This window comes from Astyanax mexicanus, chromosome 14 (assembly GCF_023375975.1).
Source record: "Astyanax mexicanus isolate ESR-SI-001 chromosome 14, AstMex3_surface, whole genome shotgun sequence".
NCBI classification, from domain to species: Eukaryota; Metazoa; Chordata; class Actinopteri; order Characiformes; family Acestrorhamphidae; genus Astyanax; species Astyanax mexicanus.
In genome coordinates, this window is record NC_064421.1 from 35189963 (window position 1) to 35213548 (window position 23586).

At 43.4% G+C, this 23586-nt stretch overlaps 1 protein-coding gene and 1 pseudogene across 1 annotated transcript in view; one reads left to right on the top strand and one right to left on the bottom strand.

The window, feature by feature from the left end:
• The first annotated feature begins 10708 nt into the window (after positions 1-10708).
• LOC107197207 (non-compact myelin associated protein) overlaps positions 10709-23586 on the top strand; it is a 33549-nt gene continuing 20671 nt past the window's right edge. The window contains exon 1 of the mRNA XM_015603270.3: positions 10709-10975. The gene's annotated coding sequence lies outside the window, so the exon portion shown is untranslated. The remainder of the gene's footprint in view (positions 10976-23586) is intronic.
• On the bottom strand, positions 16687-20434 carry LOC125780999 (uncharacterized; annotated as a pseudogene).

Consider the following 23586-nt stretch of genomic DNA (forward strand, 5'->3'; position numbering starts at 1 on the left):
GTGTCTGAACCCACCCATTTTTCTTGTAAGCAAAAGTATTGGAACGGATAAACTTAAAGTTTCATCACTTGTCATTTAGTACACCAGTGATGACCATTTTTCTTAAGGACATTCCAAACAATTGTTCTGGCTATGGACAATATTTGTGCTCTAATGGCTCTGATAGATTTTCCATCTTCTTTCAGCTTCATAGTTGTTTATTTTTACCCATAGACAGCTCTCTGGTTTTTATGTTGGTTACTCCTCTAACTATAAATGCAAAGTTAGCACAGAAAAAAACCCACATCTGAAACTGAGTGCTGTTTATTGTTTGAATAATTAATGTATCAGGACACACCTGGTCAACAAAACACACCTGACAATCACATGTTAGACACAGAAGGTTCTACCTTCTGAACTGTGTATCAGATACAGATTTAAATACCTGGGAATAAAATTTTATTATTTTAATGTCAAATTCAAATGTTTTCAGGCTAAAGCAGAATTAATGGGATTGACCTCACTGTTCCAATACTTTTGGAATGCACTGTATTATAAGAAACGTAGTGTCAACAGACAAACAGATACAAATTTGAACAGAAGAAAGGTAAAAAAAAATAATATATCAAGAAAAACATAGTATATTTAAATTGTTTTAACAGTCAGTGTGTTGTATAAGAACAATGTTGGCTCAGCTTCAGTTCCTACAGGTAAGCACAGGTGAGTTTCTTCCCACTGTGGAGATTCCCCTAGCTGTACTCAACAACTCAGATGAGCCAAAAAGCCAGGAAATGGACTACAATAGGTGTGTCCTGGAAACTATGTTGTATATGTGGGTGGTGGTGGGCTGTCTTTTTTTCTGGGTGGGTGGGAGGGGTAAAAGTTGAGCAGAGTCATGGTGTAAATTACAGTCAGTGGGGATTCTCCTTTGAGCTTCACAATACAGCATCAGAGTGGAATTCACACCACAGTTCACCAGAGAGCAGGGTGACTGCAGACTGGAGACTGCTCTGGAGACAGTGTGAATTCAGCAATGATGGGTGTGTGCACACACACACACTGTTTCATTAACACACACTGTGTGTAGAAAACTGTCAAAAGCCTGTTTCTCCAAAAAATCAAATTTAATGTAAAATGTATTTAGTCATCAAAGTTAGTAAATGTAATCATTGGACTTTTAAATATTTTTTATTTTTGTTAGATTGTTTTACCCCAGCTTCAGAAGGGTTTAGGCCAGTATTATAAGGTTGTACATGAGCTTTTGGTCCAGCTTTTGGTGGATTTGACCTAGTGTTCTGTGATTTTAGTCCATTTTAGGGGGATTTTGGCCAGTGGTGTGTGGTTTTATTCCAGCTTCAGGGGGATTTTGGCCAGTGGTGTGTGATTTTAGTCCATCTTTAGGGGGATTTTGGCCAGTGGTGTGTGGTTTTATTCCAGCTTTAGGGGGATTTGGGCCTGTGGTGTGTGGTTTTATCCCAGCTTTAGGGGGATTTGGGCCAGTGGTGTGTGATTTTAGTCCAGCTTTAGGGGGATTTGGGCCAGGGGTGTGTGATTTTAGTCCATCTTTAGGGGGAGTTGGGCCAGTGGTGTGTGATTTTAGTCCATCTTTAGGGGGATTTGGGCCTGTGGTGTGTGATTTTAGTCCATCTTTAGGGGGATTTGTGCCAGGGGTGTGTGATTTTAGTCCAGCTTTAGGGGGATTTGGGCCAGTGGTGTGTGATTTTAGTCCATCTTTAGGGGGATTTGGGCCAGGGGTGTGTGATTTTAGTCCATCTTTAGGGGGATTTGGGCCAGGGGTGTTTGATTTTAGTCCATCTTTAGGGGGATTTGGGCCAGTGGTGTGTGATTTTATTCCAGTTTTAGGGTGACTTGGGCCAGTGGTGTTTGATTTTAGTCCATTTTTAGGGGGATTTGGGCCAGTGGTGTGTGATTTTATTCCAGTTTTAGGGTGACTTGGGCCAGTGGTGTTTGATTTTAGTCCATTTTTAGGGGGATTTGGGCCAGTGGTGTGTGATTTTATTCCAGTTTTAGGGTGATTTGGGCCAGTGGTGTGTAGTTTTATTTCAGCTTTAGGGGAATTTGGACTAGTGGTGTGTGATTCGCAGACCATCATTAGGAGTTTTTGCTGAATGCTATGTGGTTTAAGTCTTTAGGAAGATCTGTCCCATTGACTCGTGGTTTTAGTCTAGCTTTTGGGGAATTCGGTTTAGTGATATATGATTTTAGTCCAGCTTTAGGGGGTTTTACCCAGTGTTCTGTGGTTTGCATGACCAATTTCAGGAAGGTCTGGCACGGTGTTATGTGGTTTTCGTCCAGCTATAGGGTAATTTGGCCCAATGTTATGAGGTTTAAGGGGGTTTAGCACAAAGTTATGTGTTATTTAGACCAGCTTTAGGGTGTTTAGACCCAGTGTTAGATGATTTGGGTTCAATATCTTTAGGCATTTGTTCATATGGTTTATTCCCCTGTTAGATTGTTTAATTCAAACAGTTTTAATGTTATAATAAGTTTAAGAGAATCAGGGATGTTAGGTCTAATCTTAAAATGGATTTAGCTCTGTCCAAGATGGTTTTCATTCATCATAGCTCAATAACAGGTTGTTTTAGCTCAGTGTTTTGCAGTGGTTAATGTTCCACTTCGATAGTTTTAGCCCTGGCGACCTTTAAATTAGAAATTCATTCTAATAAAATATCTCCATTATGTTATAATAATAATGTCACAGTGTCTTTAATGTTTAATATGTGGTCAAACCATGAATCGTTCTAAATGTCTGAATTGTAAAAATACAGGGAAAATCTTTTCAGCAGAGAATCCAGGTGACGGAGGAGGATTATTAATCTGAGTCACTAATTGTTCAAATAATTCAGAACTGTAACCATTAATCGTTCAAATAAATCAATCAGGCTGTGTGACATCAGTGTGGGCTGTCAGGATTAGAGCTGTTTGAACTGGATTGAGGCAGATTGAACCGCTTCTTTATTCAGTCCTCTGTTCTGAAAGCTGAGCCGGACCTGGGAGAGAAAGACTCTGCTTATGTAACAGGAGAGTTTTCTAGAGGGGGCGAAAGAAAAGAGCAAACGTCAACACACACACACACACATAGACACACACATATACACACAGATAGATAGATACACATAGACAGATAGATAGGTAGATGTCCCATCGTCCCACGTGTCCCATCACTTTTGGCCATACAGTGTGTGTTGGTATGAGCTTCAATTACATTATATTTACATTACCATTACCATTACATTAGCGAGGTACTTTATTTACACTTACACTGAAATATTTTATTTACAATGATACAATGGTACTTTATACACAATTTACATATGTACTTTCTATACTTATATTTACTCACTTACTTATATAATACTCAAGAATTTCCCCTCGGGGATCAATAAAGTTTCTATCTATCTATCTATCTATCTATCTATCTATCTATCTATCTATCTATCTATCTATCTATCTATCTATCTATCTATCTATCTATCCATCTATCTATCTATCTATTTGTTTACATACTTAGATTATGAAACTATGAAATAAACAGACAAACATATTAATAGAGACGTTGGCAATTTATTTATTTATTTACAACATATAGCCACATATAGTGCTGTGAATTATTTGCCCTCTTACAGATTTCTTTGTTTTTGCTTTTTTGTCATTTGTCGGTAATCAATTTGAACTGAATTACTGCAAGACCTGTAGAATCAAGGAATTAAGTAAAACCTGTCTGGCAACATGAAGCAGATAAAAGATCTCAAAAAGCAAAACATTATACCCTGTTCCTCTGTCTGATCCTCTATCAGTCAGGAAAAGGTTACAATGTCATTTCTAAAGCTTTGCTGCTTCAGGTCCTGGACAAATTGCTTTTATTAATGGAACACATGAATTCTGCTCTCTACCATTAAATCCTGAAGGAGAATGACCAACCATTCGTTTGTGACCTTAAACTCGGGTGTACTTGGGTTCTGCAACATGATGATGCTCCAAATCACACCAGCAAATTTACCTCTGAACCTTCCAATGTGTCTGAATTAAAACACTTCTGTAAAGAAGAGTGGGCCACGATTCCTCCACAGAGATGAGAAATACTCACTGGCAGTTATTGGTAAAGCTTGATTGCAGTTGTTGCTTCCAAGAGTGGCACAACCAGGTTATTAGGGGGCAAACAGGCCAATTTTGTTCCCTTTATAATTAATATACTTTATTATCATTAGGTTACATTTGCCTAATATTGTGTTTGTTCATTTTAAAAATGCAAGTATGTAAAAAGCAAAAATAAAATAAACTGAAGAGTTGCAAATACTTTTTCACGGCACTGCACATGCAATTTTTCATCCTTATTATAATAATTGTGATTTTTTTTGTAAAAGAAATCATAAATTAGTGCAGTAAACATGACAACTAGTCCGTGACAGCAGAAGGGTGTGTGTGTTGTATGTAATAAAATATGTCTTGTTTTGTTGGAAACTGTAGAGATGGGACACAGTAAACTCTGTATACTCTGAGATATACAGTTCCGTAAACACGTGTGCTCTTCTCATCAGTGTTTACATAAACAAGCTGAGAAAAGTTCCCTATTAAAATGGAAAAATGGAAGCAGATTCAGCGGAAGTTTTAATCAGACCCAGCTGACATAACCAGCATATTCCACTGTTTAAGTAGGCAAGCTTACGCTAGCTTAAATCATTGGACGTAATGGATTGGTTGCTTATTGGTTACAGCCTCAACCCCTGTGTCTGTAACAGTGCAGGTTGTGAAGGAGTGAAATGTGTTTGTGGACAACATTAATGAAGAATTCTACACTCAGCTTCTTTACATTGCACCCATCGCTAACAAAGATGTGCAAATGTACACACACAGCTTGTCTAGTTCTTGTACAGAAGTACTGTCAATTTAATACTACTGTATAAGAACTGTAATGAGATGTTTAGGCCCCATGCCTAATGTCAGGTATAGGCTAGAGCTCCAAATACTGAGCTGTAGAGCAGTGAAACTGTGTTCTCTGGAATGATGGTCCTTTATCCAGTAGGATGAGTTGGAGAGTTAGGGATGAGAGTGGTGATCATCCTTTAATATCCTGACCTCACTAAAGCTTATCTGATTTCTGCAATCAAAGGCCAAATATCAAATACCGAACATTATTTCTCACCAATGTATAAATTAAAAATCCCCAATGTATTTCTTGCTTTTTGAAGAAAACTTTATTTCACATATTTTGACTGAACAACAAAAGAGATTTTTTCAACCACAATTAAAAAGACAGGCAATTGAGAAGCTGAAAGAAGCCACTGCTCAAATACAAGCCAGTACAACCATTTTAAATGTCCTGAATAAGAAAGTCATCACTAGTGTACTTTGTAACAGGTGTCGAACAGGTAGACCATGGAAAACAAATGGTAAAGAAAGACCCTAAAACAAGTATTACTGATATCATTAACATACTTCAGAGGGCATGAGTGAAGATATTACAATCTACTGTTCACAGAAGACTTAATTAAATTAAATTAAATTAATTATTAGCAATGTGAATAGAAAACCAGGCTGGAATTTCCCGAGAAGTACAGAGAAAAGCCTGTGGACTGATTATGGACTGATAAGACAATGATTAAACTTTACCAGTGTAATGTAAAGGCTAAAGTGTGGAGAAAGAAAAGATCTGCTCATGATCTCCAACTCACCAGCTCATCTGTTAAACACAGTGGAGGTAGTGTCATGGCTTAAGCTTGCATGGCTTATTCTGTGACAAGCTCCATTGATGAACAATGAACTCAGTATCCTATGTTTGTATAGATGTCTATGTAAGAAATATGAAAGCAAACTAATTTGGTTATTATGTTGAAGGATCTCCCAAACACACTGCCTGGGATATAATCATAAAAGAAGAATGCAAAAGTTTGGTGATGTCAGTGGGTCACTGACTTGATGATGTTATTGCAAGCAAAAGATTTACGACTACATATGAAGTCTTATTTACTTTATTTTAACTTTATCTTTTCCAATACTTTTGCTCACATGAAAAATGGGTGGATTTGTCCTGAATTGTGTATGAGATCCAGATGTAAATACTTAAAAATAAAAGCTGAAATGTGGATATTTTTATATCACATTCTCATAATGGATTGGTAAGGTCTGATAAACAGACTTTTGCTATGAATAAGAAATGAGTACGGGATGGTATGTGATGAGTATGGAGGCACCGTGTCCATCTGATTGCTCATTTAAATCTGAATGATAAGAGATTTTATCTCGCAACCACATAGAGGCCCTCAGAGTGAACTGATTTGCATGCTGACAGTATTGCTGTTATTATTTTATAATGATTTTGTATGGCTGTCCTCTCTCCCTTTGCTATACAGCCTCAATTGTTATAGCATGGAATGCTATATTATAGATTAAATGATGAAAATGTTTTTTCTGGTCTATGATGACATTATTGCATCACATAATTCCAGCAGATTTATGTAGAATACATTAACTGGATCAAGACTGACTGTGTGACTGGGAAGAACCAGCACTAAACATATTGTTCTCATGTTTATAAAACCAGTTTACATGACTTCTGCTTTGTGACGTGGTGTGTCACCATGCGGGGTGGAAGTGGCCATTAGAAGATTTATGAATCAATTATGGTCATGAAGGGATGTACACATTGTCTGTGATATTTAAGGGACAGGTGATTGGTATGAATGGCTGAAAGTGAGCCAAAAACATCCCCCACAACATCACACTGCCTCCACCAGCCTGGACTGTTCACACAAGACAGGTTAAGTGTGAATTATTGCTGTTCCCACCAAAATTCTACTGTACCAATTGTAGTCAGAGGCGCCACTTTTCACCAGTCAAGTCAGACAAGAGAACAGCGTGAGGAGAACTGTGAATTCAGGAGGAGAAAAATTAATCTCGAGAGTGATATTCTGTTCAGAGGGCACACGATTCCCTTTTTTTTGCTCGTGATCTTCACATTTGTGCTGACAAGGTTAAAATTACACTCACAAAATGTTAAAACACGCCGGTTAATTTTTTTCACCTGTTTGTTTTTGCTCCCCCGACTTTTGACATTGATGTGACGCCATAGCCTGGCCCTGTCTGACTCCTCTAGAGTTAGCAATCCCATTGTGAGAGAAAAATGAAAGATAAAAAAAACAGGACAGTTGTGAGTAAAGCACATCGTTCTGATTAACTCTTTCATACACAAGTTATATTTCAGTGACGGAAAAATATAAAAATGCTGTGTTCTGCCTGTAATGCAAAAAGAAATACAAAAAAAAGAACCTAATACTAACTAACTAAAATATATTAGCGTTTTATGTCCATTGTAATGGAAACCTGTAATTTATTTTTTTATACTTGATATTTAATTTTTTTATATCACAAACCATTCCTACACAATAAAATACACTCTAAATCACATAAAAGTAGAAAAAAATATCCCTTATTACTTTGCCTTGATGTGCTGCCATGCTATAATGCCTGAGCTGTCGGTTTTTTTCCAGTAAAGTGGACAGGGCTAAGCTACTTTTTTTATTGGCTTGTAAACTAATTTATTGTTTATCCCCTATTGCCATGGACAACTGTTAGTAAAAAAAAGAAATACGTGATGTGCATTGTAATTAATGCAGGGTTTTACATATAGTGTTAAATAACTAAATGCTGCTAGTCTAGACTTAACTGTGGAGGAACATCCACTAGCATGACTTTATTTTCTTAGTTTAACATTAGCTAGCAAAGTTAGTAGAGCAGCCTTGTGTGTCGAACTCTGCAAGTCTGTAATGTAATAAATGCTACATTATAAACTTTTGATGCAAAGATATTTGTACAAGAATGGTACAAATACTGAGTATTGATAGGAAAGTCACTATTTCCAGGAGTTGCATCAGTCTAGCTCTGGTTTGAATCTAGGAGGGATTCTGACCCTAAATACCCGGAATCCGAGCTGAGTGCTGCATGTGCCAGCGCCCTGGATGCTGAACATAACATGAAAATCAGCTTGTGCCACTTTTGAGATCTCTCAGCTATTTCCCCCATTCATCATCCAAGCCAGGGCCAATTTGTCCTGCTATCTGTGACGCTCTGTGCATTTTACAGTATGTTCCATGACTGTGGTATAGACTTTTTATGATAGAGGTTTTATAATACTGTAAGCTGTATATATTCATTACAAAGCGGCAAGTGCAGCTCCAGCACATACTGTAAGTTTAATCATCTGTATTAAAACTGCTACACTGTAAACCCAGAAGTTGTTTGAACTCAAATAAATTAAGTCTGTTTTACACAAAATTGGAGATTTCTAAACAATACTCAACTTTTTTGCGTTGTGGGCACATATATACATTAAAACTGAGATCTTTGAGTTGAACCAACTTATAATAACTGAGTTTAGTCTGTTGCCATTAACAGCTTCTTTTCCATTGGCTTCTGTCACAATCTATTTGCATACTGGGTGTGTCCAACAGTTACTGACACTCACCATCAGTGTGTAGTGATTCACCCGGGGCTACCTTAGGTAAACTTGTAGATCACATATTATGATTAAATACTTGCTCTCTGTGTTGTAGGCTGTAGAACAAGCCTCATTTACTGAGCTGCAGTGACTCTGTGTTCTCGCTGTGCTCTCAGTACTTTTAGTTGTTTACTGTTTTCTTTCATCTACTTTTCTATGTGTATTTAAAACAAATAGTTGATTGAAACCAGAAAGAAGACTAAATACAAGTTCAGGAAAATATTAATTTTAAATATGTTTGTTTATGTATTTGTTAAGTTCACTGTACTTAAAAAATATTTTACATGAACTTAAAACTTATTAGGTAATCGGTTACGACAAAAGTTTTGAGTTCAGTCAACTTATCGGGTTTTACAGTGTACACTGTATGTTTCAAATAAAATATAAATATAAAAAAACTATGAATAGTGGAAGCTCAGCCTAAGAAGAACTTTCTGAACTTGAATTTGATGGTAATTCTATAACATGAAAGCATTTTTAACTGATCTTATTACCATGTTACAGTTTATACGGTACCAGTCAAAAGTTTGGACACCTTATATTCAGTGTTTTTTGCATTATTAATTTTTTCTGCATTGTAGATTAAAAAAAGTCATTTAAATTATGACATATAGGCTTATAGGACATAAGGATTAAACCAGAATATGTTTAATATTTTAGATTCTTCAAAGTAGCACCTCTTTATTAGATGACAGCTTTACACATCTTGACTGGATTTCTGAGATAGAGTCACCTGGAATGGTTTAAGTTAACAGCTGTGCTGAACTCATCAAGAGTTAATTACTTGAATTTCTTGCCTCTTAAAGTGTTTGAGAGCATCAGTTGTAAAGTTGTGAAGAGGTAGAGTTGGTATACAGTGAATAGCCATATTATGGCCAGAACTTTATATACTTATATATACTTTACATATATAAAACATAAAATAAAGGTCAGTCAATCCAAATAGTTTCAAGAACTTTGAAAGTATCTTTAAGTGCAGTGAAAACTGTAATGATGAAATGGTACTACTACACAATTCCTTATTTGTTTCTTCATGAAACAGTCTGAATGACCTTTGTATTAATTTACAATGTGGGAAAAATATAAACACATTTAATGTGAAACACATTAAATGAGAGAAGTTTCTGGAACTGGATTTTTATTAAAATAGTTTAATAGTAAATAATATTAAATTTTTTTAAGAGTTTACATTTTGCAGTATACAGTCACCACACTGAGCACAGGGGCTCCTCAACAGCGGTTCTACTTTCTCCGTAAGCTGAGAAGAGCTGGAGCCCCCACCCCCATCATGACCACCTTCTACAGAGGGGCCATCGAGAGCATCCTGACCAGCTGTTTCACGGTGTGGTACGGGGCCTGCACAGAATCCTGCCGCAGGACCCTCCAGCGCATCGTGAGAGCAGCTGAGAAGATCGTTGGCACCCTCTCCCCTCCCTTCAGGACTTGTACAGCTTATACAGCTTCTTCAGGCTGCTGCCATCAGGGAGGCTGCAGAGTATTTGGGCTAGGACCAGCAGACTGAGGGACAGCCCCATCCACCAAATGCTGAACTCTCTCCCTGCTCTACCCCCATCCCAATCCTGCCCCCAGCAGACACTCACTCATATTATCTTTTGTCTCTTGTCTCATCTTTGTCTATATCTGTGATCTTGTTTTTGTACATTTAGTGTCTCTCATTCTTAATTTTACATTCATATTTTTACATTGTTGTTCTTTCTGTAACTTTGGGAATGGGAGTAATGTAATTTCCATCCTCTGTATATCCTGTACATATGCAGTATTGACAAAAAAAATACTTGACTTGACTTTGCAGTGGAACTGTGCTCTCTAAAAATGATGGTGCTCCACCCAATACTTTTTGATGTAATTAAATGGGAAGTTGGTAATGAGGTGGGGTGGTGATCATCTAACATACATCACTAATGCTGAATACAGTCAAACTCTCACAACAATGAGGAAGTAGAGACAGTATCTCAAAAAAACACAGAAAAAAATGTGTTTTTAAGATGATTAGTGGAAATCCCATGTTATTTTTGCCTGCTCAGATTAACAGCTTTACATGTAATTGTCTCAGATGACCTAAAACCTCTGCAAACTACGTATGTGGGTGATTTAGTGTGTGTGTATATGAGTGTGTGTGTACGTGTGTGTGAGAGAGAGAGTGCACGCACGGTACGGCACGCCCAGGGGCCCAGGCTAGACCTGAAAAACCAGCCGCCTCCTCCTGTCCCAGACTTCAGCCCAGCGCCACACACTCACTCACACACCTATCAGCCAGGTACACACACCCCTGCCTGATCAACACGCTTCAGGAGCATCTACTCTTTACCTGGGATTCTGTTTTAAATCGGACACTCGCTCTCCAGTGTGTGTGTGTGTGTGTGTGTGTGTATGTGGACTATGCCCTCCTCTGTGGACTGAGATTGGATTTGCTCACACACTCCTGGGAGAGATATTACACTACCAGGTGTGATCGGACAGGTGAGTTCCGCTGGAAATCACTGCTGTGCGTGTGTGTGTCTATTTTCATATTTTTTTCACTCAAAGGATTTTTTGTTTGTGTTAGAAAACAAGAGAAAAATGTATGTATATATGTAAAATATATAAAATGTAAGTATCTCCAAAACAACAACTGTGTGTATGAGTGGCTTTAATTATATATATATCTGTGTGAAAGTGTACAGTGGTGAATAGCTAGCATTCCTATACGCTGACTTGGCCATATCATATTGAAATTCTCCACCTGATTTTCCAGGTAAGCACATTCTCTATTTTCTGCAGCTGTGAAACATGCCTCAGTCAGAAAATCACAGAGAAACCCACTTACTAATCTGGCTTCCTAACATTTACCATTTCTAGCTTAGTACAAAAGCTGCTTGGTAAATTTTATTTTAAAATTTGATTGTTCCATGTCAAAATTTATTAAAAATAGTGTACAATATTATTTTTGTTTTTTGTTCAGAATTTTAATGTTATGTTCACGGATCGGCCATAGCATAGTGGGTCATTCTGTGCAGCATTACAGGGACACTGGGACGGTGGTCGGGGATTTAGAGTGTAATAGCGTGTCTGGTGCTGATACAGGTACAGTGGATCAGAAAAAGCAGTGCTGCTGAGGTTTTTAAACACAAAGGGCCCCTGTTTTAGAGATCTATAGGTGAGCTGTCAACTGAGCACCACATCAACAATCATGCTGATTTGGTGTCTTTGGTAACGCCTTGCGAGGCTCGAAACGTTCAAAACCCATGTACTGATTCTCTTAATTAATGGGTGTGTTTTGGCCATAACATTAATTAAACAAATCTTTTTGTCACTTGTCATGACTTTGGTGAATTGGTTTTTAACGGCGCAACGCTTCTGCTCTTCACAGTAGAGGAAACTGATCTGCTTGTTCATGCTGGGAATAGGTAATTTACTGGAACAGCAGTGTTTTTTTATTTGTATTCTGTTTATCATTGATGTAAAAGTTGGGTTTGTGCACAACTACCTGTGTGTAAAAATCAGGGATACACATGTTGAGTGCGTAGTGTGAATACATTGCCAATCAGTTAGTGGCACATCTGAGTTTTCCATTTTCAAAGAGAGAACAGAAATTTTATTGAGAAAACGACAGAAATTTAGTTGAACACACCTTACTTCTTGGCCACCACTCCCATTGGAGTTGATATATACAAGGCATAAAAATAGACTATTGGTGGGGTGTAAGATGGAATTGAGCATCTAGATATCTTAGGGACTAAGATATGGCTATTCTTATGCTAGCAGTGCTAAGACTGACCCACCACTCATAACCAATAATAACTGCTCTGTGGTTGTGCTATATATACGTATTGATGGGAATGTTATAGCTAATCAGTGTATTGCATTGTTTAGAGAGTAGTACCTATTGTGTATTGTGTAGTAGTTATATTGTGGCCCTATATAAGGACAGTATAGTTTCTATATAGTCTGTCAGTCATCTGAACAATGTGGCTCTATTAGCATTATCATTTTATGTTTTACTTCCTCAGATAAATAGATACCGTAATCAGAGGTGAATGAGGTTGCGTCCAAAAGAAAGACCCGAAACAATGCGTTTATGACTTGAACGCACTCGCTGCTTAACTGATTAGTATTCTGGTCATTATCAGAATACTGTACCTTTTAGCCCTCAAAACGTTCTAATTCTTATTTACAACACCTTAAACTACACAGAAATCTTTTTTTTGTATGTTTGTATGTATGCTTGCATCATGCATCTTATCCCAAAATAACAGGATATATGTTTATATGTTGATATTTTTATGAAAATAGGTTTATGATAAATTGAAAATCGGAATGACTAAAAAATAGCATAGCAAACACAGATATAGCAAAAAAAACTACACATCAAAGAAAACTATATTAAGTGGAGCTATGTATTATAGCTAAGTTTTGGGAGTGATCCACGCCCTCACTCCTCCCACTTCCTTCCCAATTTAAACCGTCACTTCTTCTCTACCTGCTCATTGAACAACCTCCTCCCAATCTTCCTCCTTCTTTAATTTAATTATTTTCCTCATGTTTCTCTTCATGTGAGGGGGGGCTTCGGCTTCACGCTTTACAGCAAAGCTGCCCCGAACTCCATCCCAAATACTCTGATTTCGCTCCCCCTCTTTTCTTCTTCTCTGCCAAGGGCGTGGGTCAATACTAGCAAATATAACATAGTTCAGTGTGTAGCCATATTATCAGCCCAGGTTGTGCCAGGCGGGTAGCTAACATTATCATTACCCATATATAGTGTTTCTAGTCTACCTGCAGCTAAATTATACCATTTGTACACAACATGCAGGTCTAATTTATCCAGTGTAAATTATCACTTACAGCTGTCTTGTTTTTTTCCTCTTACCCTCTCTCCTTTCTTTTCTGGCTTCACAATTAATGAGTTTCATATTTGCTCAGCTGAAGGAATCACAAACCTGACCAACTACTGTCAGCAACTAGTGGGAGAGACCCTCTTGAGGGGGATTCTGATAACAGTGTTGATCTCAATGTGTTCTCCTGCATTGACTGTTGCACAATTTAAAGGGGCGCTTAAACAGCTTGTTGTTGCATCCAAATCATAACCAGTCATTGTCTGGGAGCCACAGGCCAAATTTGGGCCCTAGGCAATTGATTGGTTTGCTTGCCTTGTTGTAACGGTCTTGAAAAATGTGCTGTGTTAGTGTTTTGTATAAAATAGAATTAACTACACTGTGGACACAAAAGGCATGTTACAGTATATTGATATATTGACAGAGATAGGGAAGATATCTAACTCTCTTACAGTTAATCCCAGTCTATACTCACCCCTGTGGTCAGTAGAGCTTGAAGAGCAACACTCGAAATATTTTTCTCTAAGTATAATACTCTAAGTATTATAAGGAATTGTAATAAAAACTGCTATCGATGATCATACCACTCATTTTTCAGATATCACAGTAAAACAGTGAGTTTAGCCACCTCCACACTGTTGCCTGGAGCAGGAGGATGTCGGAAAGAGACATAATGAAAGTTAGTGTCAGAAGATGAGAGGAAAATATTCACTGAATTTGTGTACACCTCCAAACTTTGGGCAGAAAGATTGGCTGCTAGCTGGAAACGTGCCCAACAAGGATGAATCGGGCTATTGTCCGAGCAGGGGCAGTTTTTTCATGGCTCTTATTGGGGTAAAAGTCGAGGTGATGACATGATGGGATGGTGCCTAGCATTGCTGAGAACACCTGCGCTTGAATGAGTTTCCCAATTGGAGATTTACTGGTTAAATATTGACCACGTCAATCTGCCGGAACCTAACTTCATTCACATCGATATTCTGTGTGTGTGTGTGTGTGTTTGTGTGAAAGAGCAGCTTAGCCTGGCAGCTTGTGAGCAGGAACTGCTGCTTGCGCAATAGACAGAAAGAACTAAAAGCCAGATTCAGAAATAAACAGTAATCTTTGGAAAGTGACATGTACAGCAGGAATAGTGCAGCAGGTTCCCTCTTGGGAATGACCTTAGATTTCCTCAAAATATGTTTTTTAATCACAGAACATTGTTGTGATTAATCTGATTATACTTTTAATCAATTGATACCACTTATATATATGTAAATGGGCCATTCCACTGAATAGGTGCCACTGGCTTGTTGTAACTCTTCCAAATTAAACTTATTTTTTTTATCTTTTTTCAACACTGAATCTAATACCACATCTAATTATATAACTATATATCTATTCAAAATATGTACTGTTCAATCTCAGGCAGCTTTATTTAATGTTTTACAAGGTTTCTAAGATGAAGATGGTTACAAAACACGTGTGGCATTTAAAAAGCATGTTTAAAAGCAAGTCCACTAATTCATTAGACTTTCTCTCAAGAAATGGTAAAGAAATGGTTGAATGTTCAAATAATTGATATTCATGACAAAAAATCACTTCTGTTACTGGCACTCATTCCTGTTTTTTTTTTTTAAGTAACAGGACCAAAAGTAACAGGAGTGAGTTTTAGCAAAAAATTTGCAAAATCATGAAAAATAGAATAGTGAACACAAAACAAAACATGATGAAGTGCACGGTTAATAGAAAAGTGCTCCATTAATAAAGAAGTGCCACACTACTGGATTAAATATTATGCAGTGTTGTGAAGTTTAGCCTAATAACGTAATCTTAATTAATGATAAAGACCAGTTTATGTGGGGCATCATAGCCTGCTCTTTAAAAAGCATTGGGTTACTTAACGTAATCCCTGGTTCTTTGATAACAGAGTGAGGTGTTTCACTATGGGAATCGCCTTGGGCGTGACCAACTACGGAAGCTCCAATTGCATCACGTCTGTCTATGACAGACAGGTCGACTTGTGACTTGGCTCCGCCCCTGCCCCTTAGCCACGGTCGACCTCCTGCTGAGAGGGTTGTTCTAGAGAGATTTCTTCCCGTCCCAGTGCAGGGAGGGAAGTGTTGGTGAAACACCTCACTCTGTTATCAAAGAACCAGGGATTACGTTAAGTAACCCAACGTTCTTTTTCTAACTTCGCTCGGTGTTTCACTATGGGAGATATAGACAACTCCCAGACTGCACCCTTTAGACAGCAGAGAAAAAGTACCGGCTAAGTGTCTAATTAGAAAAATTAGGCTCACCAGCCTGCAGTACTACATGAGCTAAAGATGGACCTGAAACATCCAACCTGTAGAACCGTGCAAACGTGTTCCCTGAGGCCCAGCTCGCAGCAGCGCAAAGGTCCAATACTGACACTCCTTTAAACAATGCCCCTGACGTTGCCACACCTCTAGTGGAATGGGCCCGCAAACCTTCCGGTGGACGTAAGCCCTTACATATATATGCCACAGTTATGGCCTCCACAATCCAATGAGACAATCGTTGACGAGACAAGGGGTTTCCTTTATGAGGAGTGGCCCATGATACAAACAGCTGATCATGTCTTCTAAAACCAGCTGTTCTGCTTATATACTGATGCAAGGCCCTGACAGGGCACAAGCAGTTCAGCCTCTGATCCTCCACTGTGTTAAAAGGTGGGGGGTGAAAAGCCGCCAACTCTACTGTTGGGCACCTGTAGGCGGAGTCTATTACCTTCGGCACGAATGCAGGATTAGGACGCAGGTGCACCTTTGTGTACCCTGGGTCAAACTGCAAACAGGATGGGCGGATGGACAAAGCCTGTAAATCACCAACTCGCTTTGCTGTGGTCAGTGCCAAAAGCAAAGCTGTTTTGATGGAAAGAAATTTTAACCCCACCCCCTCTAGGGGTTCAAAGGGGTGGCAACAAAGACTGTCCAGCACCAGGGACAAGTCCCACATTGGAACCAAAGGTCTGGAGACAGGCCGTTTACGGCGTGCCCCTTTCATAAACCGACAGACCAGAGCGTGCTGCCCCGCGGACCAAAGCCCATGTGACAAGCCGAGATGGCTGCCAGGTACACCTTGATCGTTGAAAAGGCTTTCCCTTTATCCAACAAATCTTGTAGAAAGCAGAGTAGCTCTGCCACAGAGCACTGAAAAGGAGTGATCCTTCTTACGGTGCACCAGTCTTCAAAAACTCCACTTGTGTTGATATAATGTGTGAGTAGAATTAGCTCTGGCGCATTGTATAGTATCAATGACAGCAGGTGGCAGGCCCGCCGCATTTAAATTCCAGGCCCAAAGAGCCAACTTGTCTGGGTGGGGATAATATATTTTCCCCACCCCATAATATATTTATTAGTGTGATTTCTCGCTTGCGCTTCTCGCTTGCGACAAAAGGTCCCTCCTCAGAGGGAGTGGCCAGGGCTGACCCGCGAGCATCTGGACAATCTCCGCCACCCAATGCTTCGATGGCCAATGCGGGGCTATTAGTATAAGAGACAGACGCTGCTCTCTCACCCTGGTCAGAGTGGGATAATCAGACTCAAGGGGGGAAACGCATAAAGAAGAACGTTTGGCCACGGGTGGGCTAAAGCATCCACACCCAGAGGTGCATTTTCGTCCCACAGGGAAAAATACAGAGGACACTGTGCGTTTTCCCGTGAGGCGAAGAGATCTACGGCTGCCTGACCGTATCTCTGCCACAGCTGCATCACCACCTGCGGGTGAAGCCCCCAGTCTCCGTACAGAGGGTTTCCCCTTGACAGAAGATCCGCCCCTCGGTTCAGTTTCCCCGGTACATGTGTCGCTCGGATCGATAAAAACCGGGTGCTGCTCCACAGGAGAAGCTTTCGCGCCAACCTGTCTAACTTCATTGAGCGTGTTCCGCCCTGCCGATTTATATAAGCCACCACAGTGGAGTTGTCTGTTTTTACCAAGACGTTTTGGCTTCGGAGAAAATCCTCGAAGTGTCTTAGTGCTAGAAACACTGCGAGAAGTTCCAGATAATTTATGTGGGCTAGACTCAGCTGGGGGGGCCACGCCCCATTTACAGCTCTACCCATTAGAGTCGCTCCCCAGCCTAGAAGGGACGCATCCGTCGTTAGAGTAATCCTCGCGGACATGCCCCCCAGGGGAATCCCCGTTGTCAATACAACGGGGTCCCACCAATGACGGATCGCTGTCATACACGCTGCTGTCACTTTGACAGGGCAATTGAGGTGACGGCGGGTGCACAGTCGCAGAGACGCGACCCAACGTTGAAAGTCTCTCATCATGAGAAGTCCCCATTTCACTACTGAAATCGCTGAAGCCATGAGCCCCAGCATGCGAAGACAGAGCCTTAACGAGACAACTTTCCCCATTCGAAAACGGGATAGACATTGCTCGAATGACGTCACTCTTCTCTCCGACAGCCGAACTCGGTAGAAGAGGGAGTTTATAGTCAGACCCAAGTAATCTGTGTACTGTGAGGGCTCTAGAGGACTCTTGTTCCAATTTATTTTGAACCCCAGGTTCTTTAGGTGATTCAACACCGTATTGGAATCCCTGAGTGCTTGTTCCCTCGAGCGGGAACAAACGAGATAATCGTCTAAATAAGAGAAAATCCGGATGCCGTTGTTCCTCAACGGAGCAAGCGCTGCTTCCACACACTTGCTGAATACCCGTGGTGCCAGCGACAGACCGAACGGGACAGTTTGATATTCGAAGGCTTTGCCCTCGAATGCGAACCTGAGATATTTTCTGTGTGCAGGATAAATGTCTATGTGAAAATAAGCATCTGATAGGTCGATTGTCACAAAACAATCGCGCTGACGAATCGACTGACATAGCACTTTGTGTGTTAACATTCTGAACGTGTATTTGCGCAGATGTCTGTTTAACACACGGAGATCCAAGATAGGGCGGAGTGATGCTCCCTCTCTCTTTGGAACGACAAAATAGCGGGAGTAAAAACCCAGCTGACTCTCCTCCTCTGAGATCACTCTGATCGTTTTTTGTTTAACAGGGATATAATCTCGTAATCTCGACGTGAGCCGAATCCCCACTGGCCACAGAAACCAACACACCGTTGAATTTCGGTGGTTTTATAGCGAATTGTAGTCTGTAGCCCCGAGAAACTGTGGACTGAACCCATGGGTGAACTGCGCATGAGCGCCATTGGTCTGCCCGAGCTGCAAATGAGCCCTGTCTGCGCAGACGGCGCGGATTGATGACGTCGGCGCTACTGGGAGACAGCACTCTCGCCTCACAGGAGGACCGTGAGCTCCCTCTAGTGGCTGCAGACAGGGATAACTCTTTTTCTCTTTTATTTTGTAATGTGGGAAACACATCGCCCTCGGCATTTCGCCTGGCTGCGATAGAGTAACTTTTATTTTTATTTCTTTTGAACTCAGTGCTTGGTGACACTTGAAACTTGATTTCTCACAGGTTTTAGAACTAAAAAGCCCTCTGAACTGAGAACACTGGGGCTGCAGACTCCCCCTAACCCTTGGCGGGAGAATGGGGAGTAAAAGGTAGGGGTTGCCGGGGTGTCAGGCAGTCCGCTTCTTCTTCCCTTCCGTGGGGGGTGGAGGCGGTCTATTCCTAGCTGCTACGGCCGCATAGGACGGTTTTCCACAGGGTCCGGGGTTGGGTTTTCCCCACGGTCCGGGGTTGGCTGCTCTCAGTCGCTGGCTGGCCTGAGCCCCCGCACTTGGCCTGCCCCCATGCTTCGCTCTTACAGCTGTAGCTGCGAAACTTTGCTGAGCCAGTGGAGGGGGGCGTGTAACCTGTTTGCGTGGCAGACACAGGTTAAAAGCCTCATCTTCCTGCTTTCTGAGAGTGCTGGTTTTTCTCTCATTTTTTCCAAAGCTGGTCCGAAAAGACCTTTGGTGGGGTCATAAGCTGCATCCATTATCTCCGCCTTTTGGCTGTCGCCAAGGCCTGACAGGTTCAGCCAAAGGGCTCTCATCCCTGCCAGGGCCAAGCCCATGACACGTCCACAGCCCTGCACTGCGCCACGTGAGGAGCGGAGAAGCAGGTCATTCACTACACAAATTTCGTCCCAGAGAACAGGGTTTGGAGCCCCTGAATCCAGCTGCCGTCCCATTTCCTCCAGAATCTCAGCCTGATACGCTGAGAGGAGTGTGACAGCATTGAGAGAGCACACTGACTGAGCAGCGTATTTGTAAACACGCTGAAAAATGAACGCTGTAAGGTGGTCCATTTTACTGGGTAGAGAAACTCTGGAGGAGGCAGAAATAGCGTGGCGGTTAGGGTGGAGGTGGTAGGCCACTGAAGACTCTACCGCTGGGGGTCCGGTCAGCCCCAACTCCGCCATCCCATGGATCTCCAGCTTAGAGCAGCCCTTGGTAGGAAGCTTGCTCTTAAAAGGGCTGGACCAGCCACGACTCACCTCCTTCATGCATGCAGGGTTCGCCGGAAGAAGCTGTCTAGATGAGGGTAGAGCTGGGGGGAGTTTTTTTCCATCATAAAGGTCCCTTTCTGCCCCTTCCTCATTCTGTGCCGCTGGCCAAGATATAGCCAGTTTCGCGGCAGCCCGTTTACACACCTCATACAGGTTGCTTTCCGCCTGAGAGCCGGTGTCGGACGCACTGGGTGGTCTGGGCTGTTGGGCAGGGAAGGTGAAATCATCTTCCTCATCCTCCTCCATGTCGCCCATACCGTGGAGATCGGAATTTGCATCGCCATCCGAGTCCTCGCCCCCCGGCTCCCCTTCCACTTGAGTGAGAAGATCCTTGAATACCGGAGGGATGTCAGGGGACTCCGCTTCCATCATGTCCGCCCAGCTCGTGGAGGCTCGCGGCTGATGGTCACTGGACATAGCTTTGGAAGCAGCCCCGGGCAGGTAGGGGTCTTTTTCATTCGCTACGGCCACTCTCAACCTCCTCTCTCTTATCTTCTGTGGCATTAGAGCACAGTGAGTGCACGTTTGTGGGTCTGAAAGAGACGCTTGAGCGTGTTTCATCCCCATACAAACGATGCACAGCGGGTGAGGGTCCCTGCCCGAAATGGTAGCTCCGCATGACGCTGGACACGGGCGGGATGCAGACTCTTTAGCGTCTGGTTCCTTCCCTTTGGCGGGGGTCGAAACCAAAGACATAATGGCTGAGAAGCGAGAGAAAACTTAAGTAGGGCTTAAGTTAATTTAGCGTTTACAGAAAATAGCTCGTTGTGACACGTTAGCTAAATTCTGTGTGAAAGCTAGGTGGCTAGCTAACCAGCTCGGTCAAGCTAGAGCGAAGGCCCGCCTTAACATGTTTAACCTCCTGCTATGCTAAGCTTACCTTGGCAAGCTAATGCTAAGTAGGGCTAGCACGAGATTAGCTTCAGCAATTTAATGAGAAAACTACGGAGTAGCCAGAGAAAAGCTCGCCACAACGCGGTCACTATTCCAGGTACTGTAGCTGAATTAACAGCTAAAAGTGCACTTCTTGACGAAGGAATTTATTCAGCACTTCCAGAACCAAGCTGTAGTCGCATTCGGCGACGGATTCCAATGACAGCCCGTCTGTGAACTGTTAAGCGAGCACAGCCCTGCCTAGAGCGCTAAGTGAGCTTCCAGTCCTTCACGGGAAGAAAGCGAGAACAACCCTATCAGGAGGAGGTCGACCGTGGCTAAGGGGCAGGGGCGGAGCCAAGTCACAAGTCGACCTGTCTGTCATAGACAGACGTGATGCAATTGGAGCTTCCGTAGTTGGTCACGCCCAAGGTGATTCCCATAGTGAAACACCGAGCGAAGTTAGAAAAAGAACCACAGAGTCTACCTCTGAGAAGAAGAGCATTTATAAGATCAGTATGTAAAGTGAACACCATCCACCTCATCCCCAACTCCCCACCTCATCCCCAACTCCCCACCTCATCCCCAACACCCAAACTCATCTCCAACTCCCCACCTCATCCCCAACTCCCCACCTCATCCCCAACTCCCCACCTCATCCCCAACTCATCCCCAACTCCCCACCTCATCCCCAACTCCCCACCTCATCCCCAACACCCCACCTCATCCCCAACACCCCAACTCATCTCCAACTCCCCACCTCATCCCCAACTCCCCACCTCATCCCCAACTCCCCAAATCATCCCCAACTCCCCACCTCATCCCAAACTCCCCAACTCATCCCCAACTCCCCATCTCATCCCCAACTCCCCAAATCATCCCCAACTCCCCACCTCATCCCGAACTCCGAACCTCATCCCCAACTCATCCCCAACTCCGCATCTCATCCCCAACTCATCCCCAACTCCCCACCTCATCCCCAATTCCCCACCTCATCCCTAACTACCCACCTCATACCCAACTCCACACTTCATCCCAAACTTATCCCCAACTCCCCACCTCATCCCAAACTCCCCACCGCATACCCAACTCCCCACCGCATCCCCAACTCCCCGCCTCATCGCCAACTCCCCACCCCTTCTCAACTCCCCACCTCATCCCCAACTCCCCACCTCATCCCCAACTCATCCCCAACTCCCCACCTCATCCCCAACACCCCAACTCATCCCCAACTCCCCACCCCTTCCCAACTCCCCACCTCATCCCCAACTCCCCACCTCATCCCCAACTGCCCAACTCATCCCCAACTCCCCACCTCATCCCCAACACCCCAACTCATCTCCAACTTCCCAAATCATCCTCAACTCCCCACCTCATCCCCAACTGCCCACCTCATTCCCAACTCCCCACCTCATCCCCAGCTCCCCAACTCATCCCCAACTCCCCACCTCATCCCCAACTCCCCACCTCATCCCCAACTCCCCACCTCATCCCCAACTCCCCAACTCATCCCGAACTCCCCACCTCATCCCCAACACCCCAATTTATCCCCAACTCCCCACATCATCCACAACTCCCCAACTCATCCCCAACTCCCCAAATCATCCCCAACTCCCCACATCATCCCCAACTCCCCAACTCCCCACCTCATCCCCAACTCATCCCCAACTCCCCACCTCATCCCCAACTTCCCACCTCATCCCCAACTCCCCACCTCATCCCCAACTCATCCCCTACTCCCCACCTCATCCCCAACTTCCCACCTCATCCCCAACTCATCCCCAACTCCCCACCCCTTCCCAACTCCCCACCTCATCCCCAACACCCCACCTCATCCCAAACTCCCCACCGCATACCCAACTCCCCACCGCATACCCAACTCCCCACCTCATCCCCAACTCATCCCCAACTCCCCAACTCATCCCCAACTCCCCAACTCCCCACCTCATCTCCAACTCCCCAAATCATCCCCAACTCCCCACCTCATCCCAATCTCCCCACCTCATCCCCAACACCCCACCTCATCCCCAACTGCCCACCTCATCCCCAACTGCCCACCCCATCCCCAACTCCCCACCTCATCCCCAACTCCCCAAATCATCCCCAACTCCCCAAACTCATCCCCAACTCCCCACCGCATCCCCAACTCCCCACCGCATCCCCAACTCCCCACCTCATCCCCAACTCCCCACCCCTTCCCAACTCCCCACCTCATCCCCAACACCCCACCTCATCCGCAACACCCCACCTCATCCCCAACTCCCCAACTCATCCCCAACTCCCCACCTCACCCCCAACTGCCAACTCATCCCCAACTCCCCACCTCATCCCCAACTCCCCACCTAATCCCCAACTCCCCAACTCATCTCCAACTCCCCAAATCATCCCCAACTCCCCACCTCATCCAAACTCCCGACCTCATCCCCAACTCCCCAACTCATCTCCAACTCCCCACCTCATCCCCAACTCCCCACTTCATCCCCAACACCCCAACTCATCCACAACTCCCCAACTTATCCCCAACTCCCCAACTCATCCCCAACTCCCCACTTCATCCCCAGCACCCCACCTCATCCCCAACTTCCCACCTCATCCCCAACTCCGCAACTCATCTCCAACTCCCCACCTCATCCCCAACTCCCCAACTCATCCCCAACTCATCTCCAACTCCCCACCTCATCCCCAACTCCCCACCTCATCCCTAACTCATCCCCAACTCCCCACCTCATCCCCAACTCATCCCCAACTCCCCACCCCTTCCCAACTCCCCACCTCATCCCCAACTCCCCAACTCATCCCCAACTCCCCACCTCATCCCCAACACCCCAACTCATCTCCAACTTCCCAAATCATCCCCAACTCCCCACCTCATCCCCAACTGCCCACCTCATTCCCAACTCCCCACCTCATCCCCAGCTCCCCAACTCATCCCCAACTCCCCACCTCATCCCCAACTCCCCAACTCATCCCGAACT